Genomic DNA, 22,037 nt, shown 5'->3' with positions numbered 1-22,037 from the left:
CTCTCCTTGGTTGGTGTGGTGCTACGAGAAGGGCTTCCTGCCTCTTCGTTCTCCTTTTAGACGATGATATGCGATGGATCTCTGACCCGCATCATCGGCCATATGTAAAAGGCCACGGCTCCGAGCAAGATTAAAATAATGCGCTCGTTATTACAAAGTAAATCATACGTACTGCTTCGTGTTTCTTTTCTTGTGTATGCTGCGTAATTTTAAAATCAAATCATCAAAATTAGATCAAATCAAATAAAAAAAGACTCTAAAGTCATAATCTATCCAATGATATCAAATCTTAGCCCCTGCTCACGTGGGAGCTGGATTAAGTGACTTAGCTTATCCAAGTCACAACGTAACTTACCTTTTGTACCTATCGTTCAGCATAAATCTAAGAGTGACAATGGTTCCAGGTGACCCAGGGCCAAAACTTAGCCTTTTTTTCTCAACTGTGAAGACAGACTCCGCAACAACAATAGTAGAAATTAATCAATCACGAATTAATCAATCAGTGATATACTTCCCAGCTGCCGCTAGTACTAACAAATATAGCACAAGAAAAAAAGAGCATGTGCATAACACTAAATCATTCAAATATATTAGGCTTCAATTGACAAGCAAGTCACTGAGTACTGATTATCCAAATATTAGCCTTGGGCTGACAAACAAGTCACTGGAGCATGGAGCAATTCAATTATGTTATTGCTTGGTGCTTCCTAACAGTAGCAACAAGAGCATAGCTAATCAAGTGCTTAAAAGCAACCATGAACTACTTACATTTGTATTGATTGGCATTGTGACATACTACACAAAATGTTATAGTTATCCCGCAAAATACTATAGTCAACTATGTCCAAAATACTATCTAACTAGCTTTACAAGCTAGAACAGATCTGGAAGCTCCACATTTGCCAAAGTTGGGGCTTATGAGCTGGGTAAAATTCCCATTAATAGCGTACTCTTGAAGCTCAACTTCTTTGTTGTTGCCATCATGTTCCAGTTCTACTTGAGGCTCTATACCACCTTTTTTCTTTTGCTGCTGCCAATGAAGCACATATAATTAGTTTAGGATAACAACAACATATAGAGATTGATCTAAAAAAAGCAACATATAGAGATGTCAACTACTTAGTTTACAGATTGCAGTACATATAGAAATGTTAAAATTGTAGCTGCAACACACCTTTGCTGTCTTCTTTGTTGCCATAGAAGATTTAGTCGACTTGCGCCTCACCTTGTGTAACTTATCGATCCAAGTTCTCTTTTGCCTTGAGTTTTTGGACTGAATGTCCTTTTTCTTCAATTGTGCAGCACTAAGCAAGTCATCTCTTTGTTGCACATTTGGCTCAACATTTTCTTGGTCATTACATGATTTTTCATTCATGACACTAGAAGAAACATTTAGTTTTTCCTCCAGCTGTACCAAGGCAATCCAATGCATTGTGTAATAGCAAACACCATTCTAGAGAGCTAGCTGCTTTTTATGCCAAGTTCAGAGATTTATAAGACAAACACTTGTAATTGAGTTGAGCTTCATGTCTTGGATTTTCTAAAACTTTTCTTCCTTGCCTATCTTGTATACTTCCATTGCGTCCTTCTCTAGTCCATCTCTTTAAAACATAATGTGTTGGCAATATTTTTACATTCATCTAATGTGAGAGTCATTCGAGCTTTGCAATCAGTTCTTGTTTCAGCTCTAAAACACTTTGTCACATGGTCTGTTAGTCCTTTCCTTCGATGGCCCTCATTGGAACAAACATATCTGCATGAAGTCACCTTACGATCATAGCTGCTCACATTTGTATACATTTTTCTCACATCAAAGCCCATACGACCACCATATGCCACCCAGTATTGCCAAGCCTCCTATGGATTTCTAAACCTAAAACCAACTTTTGGTGTCTCATGGATGAATTCTGCCATTCCTTTCCACAGCACTCGCAATTGCACAAAAGTTGTGTTCTGGAATCCAAACATTAACTAATTTTGTAACCCAAACAATACCATAACAATGTGTATGAAAATATTAACCGCATATAAAACTATAGCTGATGATAATCCTATCACTAAATCGAACAATTTAACCTAAAATTGGTTCCCCGAATCTAAAATTCATAAGCATTGTTCGACTGAAATTTAATTTGTGAAAGTCATTGAAATAAGAGAAGCTTACTGAAAAGGCCGACCTCTGAACCCTCCTCCACGATGGCGCCCAAGCAGCAGCACTAGTTCGACCTTCTCCTCGGCGGGGGGCGGCGCGGCACTGGAGAGCTCATCCACGAGTGTCGACCTGCTTGGGCTCGGGGCAGCACGACACGGGAGGGCAACGAGGTGTGTCGCGATGGCTGGGCCAGGGCAATGCCTAAGGTCCGGCGCGGCGTGGCACAGCACACGAGAGCTGCGGCGGCAGGAGACCGGAGCGGCACGGCGTGGAAGAGCTGTGGCGGCGGGAGAGCGGAAGGGCGCGGCGCGGAAGGGCCCCGATGGCGGGAGAGCGGAGCCGCGTGGCCACGGGAAAACATGTCCGTCCACGCGCTTTTGCCGAGGAGACTCCCATGTGCTCCTGAAAAAGTAGTCTTTAGGCCTAGATCACCTGCGAGCATTGTCAGCCCTTGGATTCACATTGAATGGCAGATACAAGGAGTATGTTACGTTGTGACTTGGAGAAGCTAAGTCACTGAATCCGGCTCCGCTCACAGGCCCGCGTCCGATACAAATCATACTCCACCCTGACCTCACATGTCTGCGTCCTACGTCCGGTTACGATACGAAGATCGGATCATATGTCCACGTCCAATACAAAATCGTCGGAGCTCAGGTGGTGTTCGTGTCCGATTACTAAATAAAAAAATATCCTCGGTATACCGCACGGACATATATCTATTTTTTTAAAAAATTGCATGTAGTAGGACTAGAGCTGAGGAAGCTACGACATGGAGCTTATTAGCGAGAAGAAAGACGATCTGATACGAATTCACCCACGACATAAAAAGCTTGCTTTATTTCCAGGCCAAGCGCTTTCCTGTTCTCACATTTTTCGTCGGTCTTTTGACCCTAATAAAAAAAAGATATCCTACCACCCCACCTGTTCGTTTGGCTGTAGCTTGTTGTAAACGATCGTAAATTTCTAGTCGGAACAATATTTTTCTCTCACACAAACCAGTCAGCAGTACTTCTTCACGAACCAGCCAACTAAACAGGCTGCCTATCGTTTGTAAATACAAAAAAAATTGCAAGGCCTTATGGGCCCAGGCCCTATTTGCCCCTGGCTTAGACGTAAGGATCCCTCGTACGGTTCCAACTATCGGGCTAGGCTGGACTCAAAATGAAACCAGAAATATCGTCCGTTGGGTCATATAGGCCCCCGTTCAGTTAGTTAGTTGATAAGCCATGACTGAAAGTATTGTTGGTTAATTTGTTGTGAGAAAAAAATACTATTTATTTACTGAAAAAATATAGATTATAAGACCAGCGAACAGGGCCCATCGGGCTCATTTGTCATGTTTGGGCTTTGCTGGATCAAACTTGATTTGCAGGTTGGTTAAACTGATATGAAGGGAGTTTTCTTTTTGATTGGCTAGCGCCCGGATGTCTAGACGCTAGCCCTGTTCGGACGTCCGCGCCGCTGCCACCTTTCCCGCGCCTGCCCGCCCATGTCTAGCTTGCTGTGCAAGCCCGCAAGCGCGTGGGGTCTGCCCACGTCAATGGGGACCGCCTCCACCTGCGCTCACTTTCAGCGTCTGACACCGAGGCGAGACAGCAGAAACGCGAGGAGGGAGATGCAATACCCGATCTAGTTTTGAAACATCCAGATGTAACAATTATAACATATGTCTGAAAACAAACGAAACATTTTAAACATGTGTCGGAAACACTTGCAAAAACACCTGAAAAAACACTTAAAGAGTTATTGTAAACATACGCAACATCCAAGTAAAAACAATTGCATCATATGTGTGAAAACATATGCAACATCCAGATAAATACACTTGCAACGTACGTCGAAAAAACAGATGAAACATTGAGAACATGAGCTTGCAACATACGTGTACAACCATTGCAACATATGCAACATCCCGATGTACTTTTGCAACATCCGTATGAAACACTTGCAACATTCCTCTGAAACAACTGAAACATACTCTTGCAACATGCGCTTTTAGCGCAAGCGAAATGTCACCTTGATGTTTGGACGAATGGAGCTCGTCGTTGTGGAGCTCGACACCAGCGCGGAGCTCGTTGCCATGGGGTGTGTGGAACTCGCCGGTGCGGAGCTCATCGACGGCACAAACCACGGCAGTGCCCGCGACAGGTGGATGGAGCACAGCCACGATGGGAGACACAAATACAGGCAGGGGCGGGGCGGCTCAGGCGGGAGCGGCGCGTGGCGAGCAGCTCTGGTAGAATTTGTCCTGCAACCGCGAGCGGGAGCGCACAACATAGAGCGGCATGAGCGATGCGGGTGAGTGGATGAGGATGAGCCACGAGGTCCGAATGGGAAGTCACGCGAGCAACACGGGCAAGTAGATGAGCACGAGCCATGTCTGGACGAGAAGTCACGGGTCAAACGGCCGTGCTATATCATTATCGCTTTTTTTCTTTGAAGGAAAAATGCTCCATAAGTTGACTGCATCTTTAATTCTTTCTCTTGGAGGCGAGAAAAGAAACTAAACAGGGTTATGAAATTATACTTCTTGTAAGGAATCAAGGTGTAGAATGGCATCTCGGTTAATGTAAGCGGTAGAACATGAAGCTCCTCGAATTATACTTCTTGTAAGGAATCAAGTACAGCTAGAGCACGCTACTACTACTACTACCAAGGACCAAGCAAGAGAGGCCTGCATAGTCGCGAGTCTACGGATGTCAAGTCGAGTTTTCAGGGGACGGCTCGGTGGCCCTGCAGCAGGGGGCAGCCGCGCAGCCGCGGTGCCCGGCGAGCCACGGGAGCACCTGTCACGGCGCACGCTACAACTGAACGTCTTATTTGAGGGACCTGATGATGTCATGTCCTACGCAACGGAACATTAATTTGAAAATTTGGACCATTCAAGTGCGCTCGTGCTAGTATTTTTTTTTAGGTTTGCCTCTTGTCATATGTCATTGTGCAGATGGGGTTGCCTGCTTTTTTTTTTCTCTCTTTCCCTTCTCCTTTCCCTTCTTCCTAAACAACATGCATGGACGGGAATGGGTTTTAATGGTTCTCCAACACAACATCTGAGTTTTGACAATATGTGTGCTACAGTAAACATATGCTAATCATAGATTAATTAAGCTTAATAGATTCATATCGCTAATTAGTCTACTCCTTTGCAATTAGTTTTATAATTAGTTCAAGTTTAGTGCTCCTAGTTAGTATCCAAACGTCCGATGTGACATGGACTAAACTTTAGCCCTTGATTTAAACACCCACTTAATAGCTTGAGGGCTCGTTCGGCAATGGCCGGACCAGGTTTCGATACTGGCGACAATACTTCAATTTACAATATAGGCGGCCCGCTCCACCCGGAATGACGCCCCATAATGGCCCGTCCCAAAATAAACAAACGGGGCCTAAAGAGAATGCATAGGTAGAAGGAAATAAAACTGTGATTTGGATGAAAATCTTCTCTCTCATACTCTAATTTTAGTTACTAGTATCAAATTATACTAGATTTACAATCGATTTGCACTAGAGTTACAGTGATAATATTGGTGTAGTTTCTAGGTAAAATTATAGTGTAACTAAAATTCAGACGTGGAAGGAATATTTCACCTAATCCTACATCACATTTTAATTTGGGTGCGGAACTTTCTCCTATGCACTCGATTTTTGTCTTATAATAACGTGCTCACAAAATTCAGGTGTTGGAGAGGGTCCTTTTTCTCTTATAAGCGTGATATAGCAAAACCATTTTTTTCACTATATTTTTTAAAGGAAAAAATTAGGTCCACCTCAATTTGAGTAGGAACGAAAATGTAAAACAATGGGTTGGGCTTTCTAGTTGTGGGCTGCCAAACCCAATTATTTCAACCCAATCTAAAATATATAGTCCTCAATTCTTTTTGTGGGCTCAAGCTACTGAACCAAAGAATGGGCTTCCGATTTGTGGTTGACATACTTAGCTGGAATGCACAGCTTTATATGGTACATAAACTTCTAAAAAAAAAACAGAGAAACACAACGGGGGACCGTGAGAGGAGAGAAGACGACGACGACATTGAAGGTTGACTTGTAGGGCTTACTTCAGAGATCGATGAAGCGATGTCATCAAATCAAACGAAGTTGCCATATAAACCGGCCGCTCACGATAGAAAAACAAACGATTTTGAAATCCGAAATGCTGTGGTGCGGGCGTCCAACTGTTCGGACACCGCGCTTCCTAGGCCCACGTGCTACCAGCTCAACAGGTCTGCTCCTCTACCTTCCTTCACGGCTTCTAGAAAAAAAGACAGCAACATTTTCCAACTTGCACAGCTGTCACGGCGCTCCCCGCTGCGTCTTCTCCCACACGATTGCCACTGGCCGCGGGCATGGCACCCGCCCGCCGTGACCTTCTCCGGCGCAGGGGCACGTCACTGCACGAGGCCACACCTGCCCGACCGCCGTTGCCGCCTCCACTACGGGTGCCGCTCGCCGAGGGCACCGCCACTCACTGGGGCCACGCAGCCACTTGCCCACTGCCATTCTCCTTCTCCACCGCGACTTAGCTCCGGATCTCGCTATGCAGTGCTCAACTTGGCAGGTTTTGCTGAAAGCGCATGTTGCAAGAGTATGTTTCAAGTGTTTCACATGCTTCAGATGTATGTTGCAAGTGTTGTATATCGGTTTTGCGAAAGTAAACCGGGATGTTACACTACTGCAATGGCTATACACGTATGTTTTAAGTGTGTTCTAAATGTTTCATCTATTCCAGACGTACGTTGCAAGTGTGTTTATTTGAATGTTGCAAAAGTAGGATTTGGATATTGCATATACATGCATGTTGGAAGCATATATTTCAAGTATTTTAGGTGTTTCATATATATGTTGCAAGTGTTTTTATCTAGATGTTGCATATGTTTGCAATAGTTCTCAAGTGTTTTCAGGCATTTTTGCAAGTGTTTTTTACGCTTGTTTCAAGTGTTTCGTCTGTCTTCTTGTATATGTTGCAATTGTTGCATCATGATATTTTAAAAGTAGATCGGGGCGTTGCACGTGAGATGCGCGTGGGAAGCGGTTGCCAGTGCGGGCGACGTTAGAGGCGACGCGGACAACGTCCGGGGCAACGCGAGCGACGTCTGGGGCAACGTGGGCCCACTGCTGGGGTGCTTGCTCGCAAGCCCAACACGCTGGGGCGCTCTCCCGCTCGCTACATGGGCACTGTCCGGACGTTGGCACCCCGGATCGGACGTCCGGGCACTAGCAAGTCCGTTTTTAAAATTAAGTGTGCAAAACCCGAAGAAGGAAAGCCAGACTCAAAGCATAGTTAAGGGGTTAGTACCTTTTCCTGCTATATTATAATGAAAAGCGACGTTTTGATATGGTAGTATTATTCTTTTGTTGATTTGAAATGTGAAAAATATGATATGTGGTTAGCTAACATGATGGACCCATTTGCTTATACATCCTTACTGAAGAAGACCACCAGGTTTCGTATATAGAAAACAAGGGAGAGAGAGTAAGGATGGATTCTTGTTGGATTCGGACGGATGCGGATTTGGATACCACTATTTATTTATGACATTTTAATTAAAATTCGAATAGGATGTTACCGGATACTAATGCAAAACGGATATCTCGAATTAGGATTCGAATTCGCATATCTACATGATTTGAAGATAACATGTATCTATTTGCTTATCTATAATTTCATAGTATAATAAAATCATTATGGATGAAGGGATTTAAAATATAGCTATATAACACCATGGATAAAGATAACTTCCAAAATAAAAAAATTTAATCATATTTCAATAATTGAATATATAAAATATAAGAAAGTTATAGATAATATATATTAATTACTAAAGTTAAATAAAAAATAAATAATTCTAGAATTGTATAAATAAAATAAAATACTAATTAATATGATGTCCGGTTTTAAAATTAGGGAGCAAAACCTATAAGAGGCCGTTTGGATCCTTTTATTCTGGAGGAATTAAAATCTACTTAATGGATTAGGCTATTTGGCTTGGAATTTGACATTCCATAGCATTCTCAAGTTCATAAATAAGTCTATCTCAAATTTATAGGGTGAGAGATGAAAATGGATTCTATAGATCACTATGCTATAATTCTACTCTTCAACTTATAGCACACTCTTCAACTTACTTCCCTACAATAGAAATGCAACATATAAGTATGTCCCTTGTATACCTAACAATAAATATACAAATATATTCCATATATATAACTATATTAGCTTAATTGATCTATGTTTAAATTGTAATTATTAGAATGAATTCAATTCGAAGTATCCAAACGGGTCCTAAAAGGAAAGTAGAACTCCAAGCATAGTTGAAGTGGGTAAATACTTTTTAAAATAATCATACTCTGCTAAAATTGACATCTGCTTGTTATGACAGGTATTATTTCTTTGCTGAAATGTGAAAAAAGTGACTTATGGTTAGCTAATAGGATGGACTCATTTGCTTATACATCACCATTCGTTAAGTCTACCAGGTTAGCCAACGAATTTTAGGTTTGAGGTTAAAAAAATCTCCTTATCTGTCTCACACCAAAGTACAGATCTATGAGATTTTCTCGAGCTATGTAAGAAGCTCATCTTCTTAATGAAACACCATGGGAGTGTCTCTCTCCCGTGGCTCGAGTTTTTGTTTTAGTGTACCAGGTTAGGTATACTAGCAGCTGACAGCTCTGCCAATTTATTCTGAAAGTCCGGAAGCAGAGGGTCGGGTGAACTGAACCTCGAAACTGTTATTGAAAGTATTCCTCTCTACTTATTGCTGACAAAACATATAGTATATGTTTATTTATGTATTAATTTTGTATGATCAGCCTACAACTTACTGCAATGTAGCTGCATGCATAGTTATTATCTATTTATCTTCCGTTGAATGTATACTAAGGTCATGAAAGAAATCACTGTTTCCTGGTTATGTTCAGGTCAAGGCATTATCGCCCTATTCACTTGTCTTATAAGCCGTACTTTTTCAGTTAACGAACAATATTTTTCTCTTACAATAAATCAGTCGACAGTACTTTCAGTCATGGCTTATCTGCCAAGTAAATAGGGCATATATCTGTTCGAAGAACTCCCTGGAACAATGCTTCGAAATCTACGGCAATACTGACATCCAACATGACATCAGAACATACTCTGTTTTTTTTTAAACAAATCAGGCAGGAGAGCTGCCGATTGTATTAAAAAGTAGAAGTACCCAGACTGGGTAATACAACAAAGCAACAAAACAACGACTGAAGACAACTGGCTAAAACAAACTAACAATTGTAAGCAACTATCGACACCGGCGGGTTAGACTAGGGCCTCAACACGCGCCGCACAACACCGAAGCACTCCCTGCTCCACCACTACCACTCCAAGGAACAGAACCCTTCCATGGGCACCACGATGCAGCAGTGCCACTGAACGACAAAGAAACCTGTCAACACACCATCGTCACCGCCTGCGCCGTCGTATCGACGATGTCCCACGCCGTGCCAGCCACTGCCATGCAGGGCTAACCGCCGCGATCCGCTGCAAGCCATGTAGTCACCGTGCCAGCGTCTTTGCTTGCGCCGCCTGCCGACGCTGTCCCACGCCGGACTAAACCTTGCCATGTAAGGTTAGCCACCACAGTCCGCTGCAAGCTGCCAAGTCGATACACGAGCAACTGCCTCTGGTCATCGCCAAGTTGATCACCATCTCCAGGAACTCCTCGCATTGTAGCTCCCATAAACCAAGCCGTCTCTTCAAGATAGGAGAAATGCCAAGCGGTGTCTAGCAGCCATTAGACAACGCACAGACCATGGCGAATCGCTTCTGCTAGCCCACCTCTCCTGCGCCGATCTTCTCGCCAACTTCGCAGACACTTTGGTGCACGGCTAAGACCGCCACCCAACAACGGCTACACAGAAGCCAAGTCCCAATCGCTGCGCTATGCCCCCGAGCGCCTTTCACCACGAGACACTTGTACCTTGATTCCACACCTAGGCCTCCAACCTCAAGACCACCACCATCATCGAAGCGCCACCACTGCCAGGCTGCCATCTTGCCTCCGCGCCGCCGCGAGCCAAGTCTGATGCCGCGTCTCCAGCTCACCGCGCCGCCCACACCCGGCCGCCGCACCAGTCTGACAAGGTCACACCTGGGCGGCTCCACGCTCGCTCTTCTACCGACCCGGGCCCTTCACGCCGCCGCCGCTCGGCTCGCCGCGCTAGCCATCACGTGGCCCTCCGCGCCGCACCTCTGCAAAGCGCGGCGTGCGCTCTACCATGCCACCGTCGCGCGGCACTCCGCCACGCCGCCGCTCGGCCCTCCGCGCCACCGTCGCGCGGCCGTCCACGCCGCTCGCGGCCTTCCACACTGCCGCCACGCGCGGCCTCGGGACGCCACCACTCCGCGCCGCTCACTCGTGTCCAGGCCGGTAGGCCCGGGAACAGGCTCCGACCCACCGGATCCGGTCGTCATTCGCAGATCCGGCCAGGGGGAATCGGATCCACTCGCCGGAGCTGAGGTAGCCCCACGCCTGCCGTCGCCGACGCAGCACCAGGGCACGGCCTCCACACCATTGCCCCATTGCAGCACCACGACCTCCCAGCACTCGCACGCGGCCACCACCATGGCCCCTGTATTGTTGTGCGCCTAACCATCTATGATAATGATGTACGTTGTACTAGCAATCAGCTGAGTCCCCTAATGTACCTGTACCCACTGGATCAAAACAAGCCATTTCTTAACAGTAATCATCATTTATTTTCCTCCCAAGCAACTAATATATAATTAACTAATGTGCGAGATTTCTTTATTCCTTCCAATGAAATTACTAATGTGTGGGAAAGCAATCATTTCTGCTTTTCCAGTTTACAGGCCAGCATGTAAGTTTCATATGACAAGGCCCCAGCTCACCATACCTGCTATATCAATACAACTGCAAGAACTCTACCGCATTCATGTTCAGTGCAAATTGAAGCATTTGGTTGCTATTTACTGCGCTCTCAACCTACGCGACGTAGCACTTAAGAATAGCTAAATAAATAAACTTTCTCCTACAGTTCCTCATGCTTCAGAATCCAAAGAGTGTCAGATAGTTGCACTTCTCTTTTTTATAATAAGTATGTTGCAGTATCAACATTAGACATAAAAGATCAAATCTAAGAAAATCCCCCAATTAATAAGCATTTATAGTCCCAACTCCCAAGCAAGTTGGCAATGCTCATAGATCAATGTTAAAATTTGAACTGTTAAATCCTGTAAAAGACTGAAACATTCCTGCACCAGCTGTGGAAAAACTACTAAATGCAACAAGCTTTAAGTATTCAGTCAAAGCGTACCCTATTCCAATCGTGATACACATAGAATTCGTCGACCTTAACATTTGGATGACACATGCTACGGACCTTCTCACATACCTCCTTGGTCAGTGGAGGAGCAGGGAACGTCGCGTAGTTGATGACCAACCGTTTCAGGATTGCTGCACTGCTGGATATAAACTCCACAAGTTCCAGCTTTTCAGGACAATATGTAAAACCTCCAATTTCTAAATCCACGAGTGAACTGAGGGCAATTCCATCAATGTTGTGTCTCTCTTCCAAGCGACAAGGGCGAGACAATGGGCAAGAATACATCTGGACTATGCAGCACGGATACGGATACGCGTATTAGTATCGGAAGGATACGGATACGCGGATACGGTAATTTTTCAGAAAACACGATACGCGGATACGTTTTACTATTTTTTAATAAATAAGTAATAATGTAAATTAAAATTCTGAAAGTCTATAACTTGAGTAATCACTAATCAATTAATCATTAATTCAGTACTCTACATGCAATCATACGTGATATATACATCACCAGATTACCTTGTAGGTTTCTTGTTTTCATCGATGATCCAAGTCCAACCATACTGGATGAATCCACAATTACTAAAATTCTAGAACACGAGAAGTAAGGAACAGAGAGCCCCCCTATTGTATGTTGTGGTTGTGGCTGGTGGCCACAAACCCGATGCTAGGACCCAAATTTGGAGAGGTCATCTACTGCATGCAAGCAATAAGCATGGCCAATACTAATCAGGGAGGGTACAAACAAAACCAAGCAACAAGAACTGCAGCAGAGTAGATCAAGAATGGGGAAGGGGATGTACTCATGGGATGTCGCCAGGAGCTTGCTTTGTTGTTGAATCGTCCTCTCCCCTGCGTCTCTCCCCTGCATTGCGGGAGCTGGCTGCGGCCAGGGCGGACTGGTGGGTGCTCCCCGGTGCGGCAGTTTGGAGGAGGGGAGAAGTCAAATGATGCCTCAGACGGGGCGGAGGCTCGTCGCCGGCGGCCGGCGAGCGGTGGTGCATGCCTTGTGTAGGAGGCGGCGATGTTGGCCATGGCTATGGCGGACTAGTAGGTGCTCATCGGCGCGACAATTTGGAGGTGCAGGAGAAGTTGATCGATGACACGGAGGGGGTGGAGGCTCGTCGCCGGCGGCCGGTGAGTGGGGCGCAACCCCTGTGCTGGCGGCGTGCGTGTGCGCAGGCGGCGGCGCGAGTTGCGACCGTGCGAGGCGTCGCGACGGGGACTCGGGGAGATAAGGAGCGTTTGTTCGGCTGGGCCGTATCCCAGAGGTGGATACATATCTGGTCACGTACTCAATATTCCAAAAATTAAATAAAAATGGGATACTTGGAGGACACGTATTGAAGTCGTATCGGAGGCGTATCCGTATCAGATACGTATCCGATACGCGATATGGCCCCTCATTGACGTATCCGTGTTACAGAGCATCTGGAAAATAGAAAAAATGCAGTATCATTGCATTAGTGGAGAGCATTGATTATAATTCATAAAAGTAACTAATTTGCTTTTGTTCAGTTGGCTCCAAATTATACATATCCAAGCAAGGGCTTTATACACAACTAAGGAGTGATGAGACCAACTGCTACCATATATAGTCCCTCATCTCTTTATACCTTGGTCAAGAGCTAACAAGAACAAAAGTCCACTAGCTAAAGCAGAATCTTCAAACTGGTCCAATTGTTTGTTATATCAACATTTGGAAAACACTGAATAAACGTTTTTCATAACCTCAACAAAAAAGATATCAGGAGACTGTCAATTATCAAATAACTATAAAAGATTGCAAGCAATTAAAATATTGAACAAACAAAATGGAGGTGTTTTATATATAAGGGTAAAGTTCTTAGAAATTACAATTGGCGGTACCTCCCAACGATTAAGCAATATTACAGAACACTTGTTTGTACTGTTGCAACTCCTGAAGAGATAAAACATGCTTGGCAGCAAGGCGTGGTGACCCCATTCTAAGGATATCCTGAAGATCTTACACTCGGGAATCTTATTTGTTTCATTCAAGAAGCTTCAATACCCTGCTACTCCCTGTCATGAGTAGACAACAAGTCACTTAGACTGTCAGAAACAAACAACTAACAAAATTCGTTAATGCCAGGCTGTCAGCACACCTGTGAAATGTAGATTTCCAGTTCTAACTCGTCAACTTCATCAAACTGCCGAATCAGGGATGCTGCGAAACTTTTTCGGCTGATTTGCAATAGCTGGAGGTGACGGCCAATGTCAGCAAACCGATGGCGATGAGGCCTGGTCATTATAGGCTTGGCCACACCAAGCTACCTTGGCAAGCTTTGGGGCAGATATATGAGCCTCCATGGGGTGAAGATATACAGTGAGCTCTTCTAGTCTTGGGGCCACGCCCTCTAGCCGCTGTACGTTTGAGATGGCAAACTTCAATGAGTGCAATGAGTTGGAGCGCACGGATACATCAGGGACACCAATCAGCTTCAAACGGAGAAGAAGGAGATCCCTCAAGCGAGGGCACTGCGCGCACACAGCTGTGAGCTCCGTGCCTTCCATGCGGCCATTGTGTATCCCCAGGAAGGTCAATGCCGCGAACAAGCCGGGTGCCTGGAGACGGAGCCGGCATGTAATTGCAAGATCGACACTGATTCTTTTCGCCCCTTGAAGCACGGGAAGCTCGAGCACCACCGCATCTTCTGCAGTGACTTCCGGTTCCGGCTGGACGATCCCCAGACCCAGAGGCAGAGAGAGATATAGCTTGCCCACCATGTGCTCCGCGGCGAAGCGCAGCCAAGGCGCGACGCGTCCGGCCGGGATGCGGCGGAGACGGTCGGCCGGGGACATGGAGATGCTGAGGCTCTCGAGAGTCGGGGCCGAGTAGCCAGTGAGGGCGCCGTCGACGGTGTCCAGGAGCGAGGCAGGTGGCGCGTCGAGGAAGACCTCGGGCCGGTCGTCGAGGAAGAGCTCGGGCAGGTGGCGCCATACGTGGTGCCAGCGGCGGGAGAGCACGCTGGTGCGTGCGGCGGCGCGGGCGCAGCGTAGGCGGACGAGGATGGCGTGCAGCAGCTCGTCGGGGAGGCCACTGATGCGGTCCTCGCCGGAGCGGCAGCGGCGGCGGCGGCGTTTGGCCATGAGCGGCGGAGCAGAGGTAGGAGTCGATTCCTCGGAGTCAAATTGGTTGGAATTGGTGGTAGGCCACGAATCGCTGCTCATTGGGAGATTTAATTTTTTACCGTTGTACGAGGAACGGCACCTCCTAGATAGCACTTCAACGCCTGCTAATACAATTTGCCAGGAGACGGACAGAAGTGATATGGAAAGCCACAATTACTGACGTGGCCAGCGCCGCGCTCCAAGTTGGATTCGGAGTCAGCAGGGGTGGCAAATGGCAATGGCTGCCCATGCTCTATGCATACTAACCCAGCCGGGCCGTAGTTCTCTCCTTGCCCGGTCCATTCTTTCTCCCCGCTCTCGCCGCCGCCGCTGCAGTTGTACCTTCCTCTTTGTCCCTTGCCCAGCGAGCCATGTCGCATTACTCGGAGTCTTTTGGAGGTGGACAGGCGAGGAGTAGGCTTCAAGGTGCTCGGAGTACCTGCATTGTCTCACTCGGTACCGATCCATTTGGTGAACTGAGCGGGTTCCCGCTGGTCCCTTGCCTAGATTGCAGTCTTGCTCGGGTGGTGGAGGGGCGTACCAAGAAGGACGATGAGAACCACGGCCGTCTCTACTTCAAGTGTGCAAGAAACAGGGTGAATTGGGTCTACTGTTTCCCAAATTAGCACGGTTGGGGTTCTAATTTGTGTCTATTTTTTAGTTTCCCGAGTAGCATGGTTAGGGTTCTAATTTCTGTTTGTTTTTCAGTTTCCCAAGTTGTGTGGCTACTATCGATTCAAAAAGGACTACTTCCAACAATTGAAGGATCTTGGCATCATAATTGTTCGCCAATCGAATTGGACAGAGGTGGTGAATGAAGAAGCTTCAGTGGACAGTCCAAATGGTGACAAGCAGAGAAAAGAATTGGAGCAGAAGCTAGAGAATTTGATGTGGAAAACGAACATGTTTATTGTGTGTGTTGTCTTTGGATTTGTATTGATGTATGGTGTAATGAAGTAACAATGCATGGATGAATGAAACTGAAATTTGTTGTCCCAAAATTGTGATGTCTGGATGTTGAATGAAACTGAAATTGTGAGTGAATATTGTCATAGAGCACATAATTCACAGAGCTATGATGAGCACAGAGCACAGGCACATCATTTCATAGAGCAGTGGTACATAATTTAATAGAAACCATCACAGGTTCAGATAGTTGGGATGAGGCCATTGTCTACATCCATTGTCTTTCGACCACTTACATCACAGAAGGTTAAGGCCATACATCACATTGTCTTCTGGCCACTTACACAGAAGGTTACACAAAAGATTATACAAAAGGTCATACAAGTTCACTACAAGTTTATTCCCCAAATGAACTGCAAGTTATCACCATCAGCACAAGTTTCATTTCCTCCCCTTCTTTGCTGGACTCTTCTTTGCTGGCTCTTCCTGACCTTGCTGGCTAGCTGCTTCCTTCTAGGTGTGAATTTCTTTAGACCACCATCAGCAGCCATCTCTCCCTGGTGTTGAACTGCTGCTCCTTCCATCTGGTTCACCACTTGCAACTCAAGGCAGGTGTTCCTGTGTTCAAAGTCATGGTTCAAGGTTGGAATATTTGACAAAGACAGACTTTAAAAGGTTTTTGTGCAGTACCTTATAGGTATTCTTGGGCTTGATGGTGCTTGGTACTCCAGTGGTGCCACATCCAGTGCTGCAGTAGCTGCCTTAGCTGCTTCTTCGGCAGCTTCTCTTGCTGCCTTCAGCTGCCTCTCTAGCCAGTGCTACTCTTGTCCTTGGTGTTCCTTGTTCAGTTGGTGTCTGGTCCTTTTTGGCCTTCTTTCTTCCAGGTCTCACTGCTGTCTTCTTGGTCCTCTTCCTGTAATGAAACAAAACAGTTAGCTAAAATTGACATCTTGTTGATATGACAGGTATTACTCTTGGCTGAAATGTGAAAAAAGTGATGTATGGTTGGCCAATAGGATGGACTCATCATTTGCTTATACATCACCCTTCGTTAAGTCTACCAGGTTAGGTATACTAGCAGCTTACAGCTCTGCCAATTTAATTCCGGAACTCCAGAAGCAATGGGCGGGTGAACAGAACCTTGAAACTGTTAGCGAAAGTATTCATCTATACTTGTTGCTGACAAAACATATAGTATATGTTTGTGTATTAATTTTGTATGATCAGCCTACAGCTTACTGCAATGTACCTGCATGCATGGTTATTATCTTCCGTTGAACATATACTAATGCTATGAAAGAAATCAGTTTCCTGGTTATGTTCAGGTCAAGGCATTATATCTGTTCGAAGAACTCACTGGACCAATCCTTTGAAATGTACGGAAATACTGACATCCAACATGATATCAGAACATACTCTATATTCTCTATTGTTGTGCACCTTACCAGTACTCATCATTTATTTTCCTCCCAAGCGAACTAATATAATTAACTAATGTGCGAGATTTTTTATTCCCTTCAATGATTGAACTAATCTGTGGGAAAACAATCATTTGTGCTTTTCCAGTTTAGAGGCCATGTGTTAGCATTAAAAAAGTTTGACATGACAAGGCTCCAGCTGCACGGTACCTGCTATATAAATATAACTGCAAGAACTGCCACATTCATATTCAGTGCAAATTGGAGCTTTTGGTTGTTCTTTACTGCGCTCACAACCTATGCGACGTAGCAACAGTGCAGAGAGCTCCCACTCTGTACGGGGTCTGGGGAAGGGTGTCAGTGGCAAGCCTTACCCTCGCCTGTGCAATGCGAGGAGACCGCGACTTGAACCCGGGACCTTCCGGTCACAGGCGGTAAGACTCTACCACTTGCACCCACTTAAGAATAGCTAAATAAATAAACTTGCTCCTACAGTTCCTCATGCTTCAGAATTCAGAAAGTGTCAGATAGTTGCACTTCTCTTTTATAATAAGTATGTTGCAGTATCAACATAATTAGACATAAAAGATCAAATTTAAGAACACCACCAGTAAGCCTTTATAGTCCCAAGCAAGATGGCAATGCTCATAGATCAATGTTGAAATTTGAACTGTTGAATCCTGAAAAGGCCTGAAACAATCCTGCACCTGCTCCGCAAAAACTACTAAATGCCACAAGCCTTAACTATTCAGTCAAAGCGTACCCTATTCCAATTGTGATACACATAGAATTTGACCTTAACATTTGGACGACACATGCTACGGACCTTCTCACATACCTCCTTGGTCAGTGGAGGAGCAGGGAACGTCGCGTAGTTGACGACTAACCGTTTCAGGATTGCTGCACTGCAGGATATAAACTCGACATGTTCCAGCTTTTCAGGACAATCTGTAAAACCTCCGATTTGTAACTCCTCGAGTGAACTGAGAGCAATTCCATCAATGTTGCGTCTCTCTTCCAAGCGACAAGGGCAAGACAATGGGCAAGAATACATCTCGGAAAAAGAAAAATACAGTATCATTGCATTAGTGGAGAGCATTGATTATAATTCATAAAAGTAACTAATTTGTTTTGTGTTCAGTTGGCTCCAAATTATACATATCCAAGCAAGGGCTTTATACACAACTAATGAGTGACGAGACCAAATGCTACCATATAGAGTCCCTCATCTCTTTATAGCTAGGTCAAGCTAACAAGAAGAAAAGTCCACTAGCTATAGCACAATCTTCAAACTGGTCCAATTGTTTATTATATAAACATTTAGAAAACACTGAATAAACGTTTTTCATAGCCTCAGCCCCACATCAAGAAAAGATATCAGGAGTCAATTATCAAATAACTAGTAAAGGTTGCAAGCAATTAAAATATTTAACAAACAAAAATGGAGGTGTTTCATATATAAAGGTAAAGTTCTTAGAAATTACAATTGCAGTTCCTCCCAACGATTAAGCAATAGTACAGAACACTTCTGTGTACTGTTGCAACTCCTGAAGAGATACAACATACTTGGCAGCAAGGCATGGTGACCGCATTCTAAGGATATCATGAAGATCTTACACTTGGGAAGCTTATTTGTTTCATTTAAGAAGCTTCCATACCCTGCTACTCCCTGTCATGAGTAGACACAAAATAGCCACTTAATTAGACTGTTAGAAAGAAACAACTAACAAAATTCGTTAATGCCAGGCTGCCAGCACACCTGTGAAATGGAGATTTCCAGTTTTAACTTGTCAACTTCATCAAACAGCCGAATCAGGGATGCTGCAAAACTTTTTCGTCTGATTTCCAATAGCTGGAGGTGACAGCCAATGTAAGAAAACCAATGGTGATAAGGGTCATAGGCTTGGCCACACCAAGCTACCTTCGCAAGCTTCGGGGCAGATATATGAGCCTCCATGGGGTGACGATATACAGTGAGCTCTTCCAGTCTTGGGGCCACGATCTGTAGCAGCTGTATGTTTGTGATGGCGAACACCAGTGAGTGCAACGAGGGCACTGCGTGCACACAGCTGTGAGATCCGTGCCTTCCATGCGGCCACTGTGTATCCCCAGGAAGGTCAACGGCTCAACGCGCCGTGAACAAGCCGGTCGCCTGGAGACGGAGCCAACCATTATTTATTTGCATGATCGACACATTGTTTTCGCCCCTTGAAGCACGGGAAGCTCAATCACTGCCTCTTCCCGTGTGACTTCCAGTTCCATGGAGAGATGTAACTTACCCACCTGCCACTATGGGATACTGTGTATTTACCGAATGTGAGTAACACTCGGTAAATAGTGCTATACACTCGGCAAACTCTTTACCGAGTGCCACACTCGGTAAAGTGGACTCGGCAAACAACGACTCGGTGAAGTTATTTTACCGAGTGTCTAATATCGGCGCAATCGGAGCATAGCGTTACCGAGTGCTACGACGACACTCGGTAAACAATTATGACTTGACGGTCGTCAGCCTCCAAACTGACCGTTAACGGCGACGTTTACCGAGTGTCACTAGCAGCACTCGGTAAATAAATTAGCATTTCGTGATTAAAACAATTCCGCAAATAAATTTTTTGAATAATGTTTACCGAGTGTAGCTCCTAACACTCGGTAAAAGAATAACCATTTTCGTGATTAAAACAATTCTGCAAATAAACTTCAGGAATAATGTTTACTGAGTGTTTCCACTCGGTAAAAAGTAGTCAAATATTTCCGAGTGGAGACGTGGCTCGGTAAAAAATGGCACACTCGGCAAAATTCACAGAATCAGAACCAATTTGGTTCTGTTCGCTGTTTTACCAAGTGCTACACTCGGTAAAACTGACAGAACCTCTGTTTTACCGAGTGCTACACTCAGTAAAATATGTCCACAGAATTTTTTTTTGTTTGTTTCAGTGCATATCCAGTCACAATAAGCAACAAAATCACAGGAAATTATAATAACATGAGGGCAATATATATCACATATATGTCCACAAATGTCACATCCACTCACAATAACCAACATATGTCGACAAGCACCATGCAAAGTCCACAAACACCATCAACATATGTCCAAAGTCCACAAAGTTCAACCAAGTCCACAGTTCAACATACAAACCTATCAAACAAGGTCGGATGGCCTGTCACATGGTCGGAGGCCTGCGGAGAAATGGAGTCAAGTCCAGGTCTTGATCACCCTGCATATCGTTGTTCGATCCAGCTGTAGAAGGTCCCTAGAATGAGATTGCACATGTGAGTTATCTGGATCAAAGCAAATTCTAAGGTCTAAGCTATGGTAGGTCAAACTAAGGTATAAGTCGAAGGTAGCTCTATATGACACGAAAGTGAAGAGTGCATCTAAGTGACTCACAGGAGTGCCGTCGCGCGGAGGTGGAGGCACCAACGGTATCATCGGCGGCGGCGGAGGCGGTGGAGGCTGGCCCATGCTCTGAGAAAAACGGGCCATGTACTCGTACCAGTCCTTGTGCACCTGCTGGAAGGCCTCAAGCTGGGCCTGCACTCGCGCCCTCTCCTGTGCCAACTTGGCCTGGTGCGATAGCTCAAGGGCCTGAAGCTGGCTCTGTGAGGCCTGCTGTGACTCCTGCAGGGCTTCAATCTGGGCCTACAATTATTTATCACATAGTTAGAATGCAAATAAAGAACGAGTCAAAAATGAATGGACAACGAATGCAACAGAACTAACCTGGAGTGCTACCACCTGGGGCTGTGAGCGTGGGCGTATGGCCGGACTCGAACTCGTGCTCCAAGCTCTAATCTGGGCGAGTGTCTGAGTGTTGGCCGTGTCTATGGTGCTGTTGCCCATATAGTACTGCCCTTGTGGCTTACCTGGTCCCAACCTCATGACGATGTCACCCTCGAGGTCAGCGGTGCTCGGATCAAATTCTGACCCATGGATCTCTCTCGCCATCGCCGTGTACTCGCTGAGGTGCCTGTGCACGCTCGGGTTGTTGTATGCCTCGGGCGGGTCCTCCGGGTTGTAGACGAGGTCGGGGTCCTTTGCCTTGCCTTTGTGTGCCAAGGCATATGCCTTGAATGAGGCGCACTCCTGGCCGGGGTGGAACCGCGTCTGCAGGAAGAAGCACAACAATAAGATATTATGCATTCAGAAGTTAGCATAGCAACAACGAAATGAAATCCACGTACATATTTGGCTGCATATTCCTCGAGGGTAGTGGGGCCTTGTTTGTGCGAGGAACCCTGCATCATCGCACGACAACGTGAGCATATGGCGTGATATTGCTCGTACTCCTCACTCAACCACTTGTCCACAATGGCCTCCCAGCAGTTGTCCATCCCCGCACACCAAGCAGGAGGCACCTGCACGTACACGAGCACATGATAAATCATAAATCAATTTCAGTGCAATTAATCGCAGACGATGTAATCTCATGTTTACCGTCAAGTATTGCTCCTTAGTCAGGGGCAGGTGCACTGTCTGCGCTCTGGTGACTCTGTGTCCTCTACGGGCATGGTAAATTCTTCTGCATAGGAGCTTTGTCTCGTAGAAGAGGTCCTGCACTCGGTGAACATAGACTCTATTCACCACGTCATCCGCGTCCTCCCTACGTACTCCCTCCACCAAGGTGTAGTAATCCTACAAGCAAATACAGTCAGTAATATACAATTAATGTGATGTTATTATCAGCATAGTGCGATGAACACGTACCCACAGCTCTTTCATCACCCGGTCGGCCTTGCTGTTATAAAACCTGCTAGCTCGATCAGTCTGATCGCTGGCGGCGTGCCAGTGGGACCACTTCATGGCGGGCTGCACAACACCATTGATCCTCACCATCCCGGGGTAGTTTGCCCTACACAGAAGACCCAGGATCCCATTTACTCGGCGAGAGTGACTCCCTGGGATCACCATTTCCCAATCCCTGCACAAAGTTATTGAGATTGAATATTAGTTTCTGTTATAACTTAAAAACCTGTGAAGTAGTGTTAACATGCAAAAATTACTTACTTAGTTCCAGAGGGTTGAATCACTGGCCGTCTCTGTATGGGTAAGTCTGGGAGGCGCGACGACCCTCGCAGCCAAACCGTAGGCACCCCATTTT

At 45.6% G+C, this 22,037-nt stretch overlaps 1 pseudogene; it reads right to left on the bottom strand.

Moving 5' to 3' along the window:
* Positions 1–11,449: 11,449 nt before the first annotated feature.
* LOC136480448 (FBD-associated F-box protein At5g22730-like) lies at positions 11,450–14,988 on the bottom strand (annotated as a pseudogene).
* Positions 14,989–22,037: the final 7,049 nt, after the last annotated feature.

Source organism: Miscanthus floridulus, chromosome 9, assembly GCF_019320115.1.
Source record: "Miscanthus floridulus cultivar M001 chromosome 9, ASM1932011v1, whole genome shotgun sequence".
Classification (NCBI taxonomy): domain Eukaryota; kingdom Viridiplantae; phylum Streptophyta; class Magnoliopsida; order Poales; family Poaceae; genus Miscanthus; species Miscanthus floridulus.
Note: the sequence above shows the minus strand (reverse complement) of the source record. Positions and strands in the feature narration are given on the sequence as shown.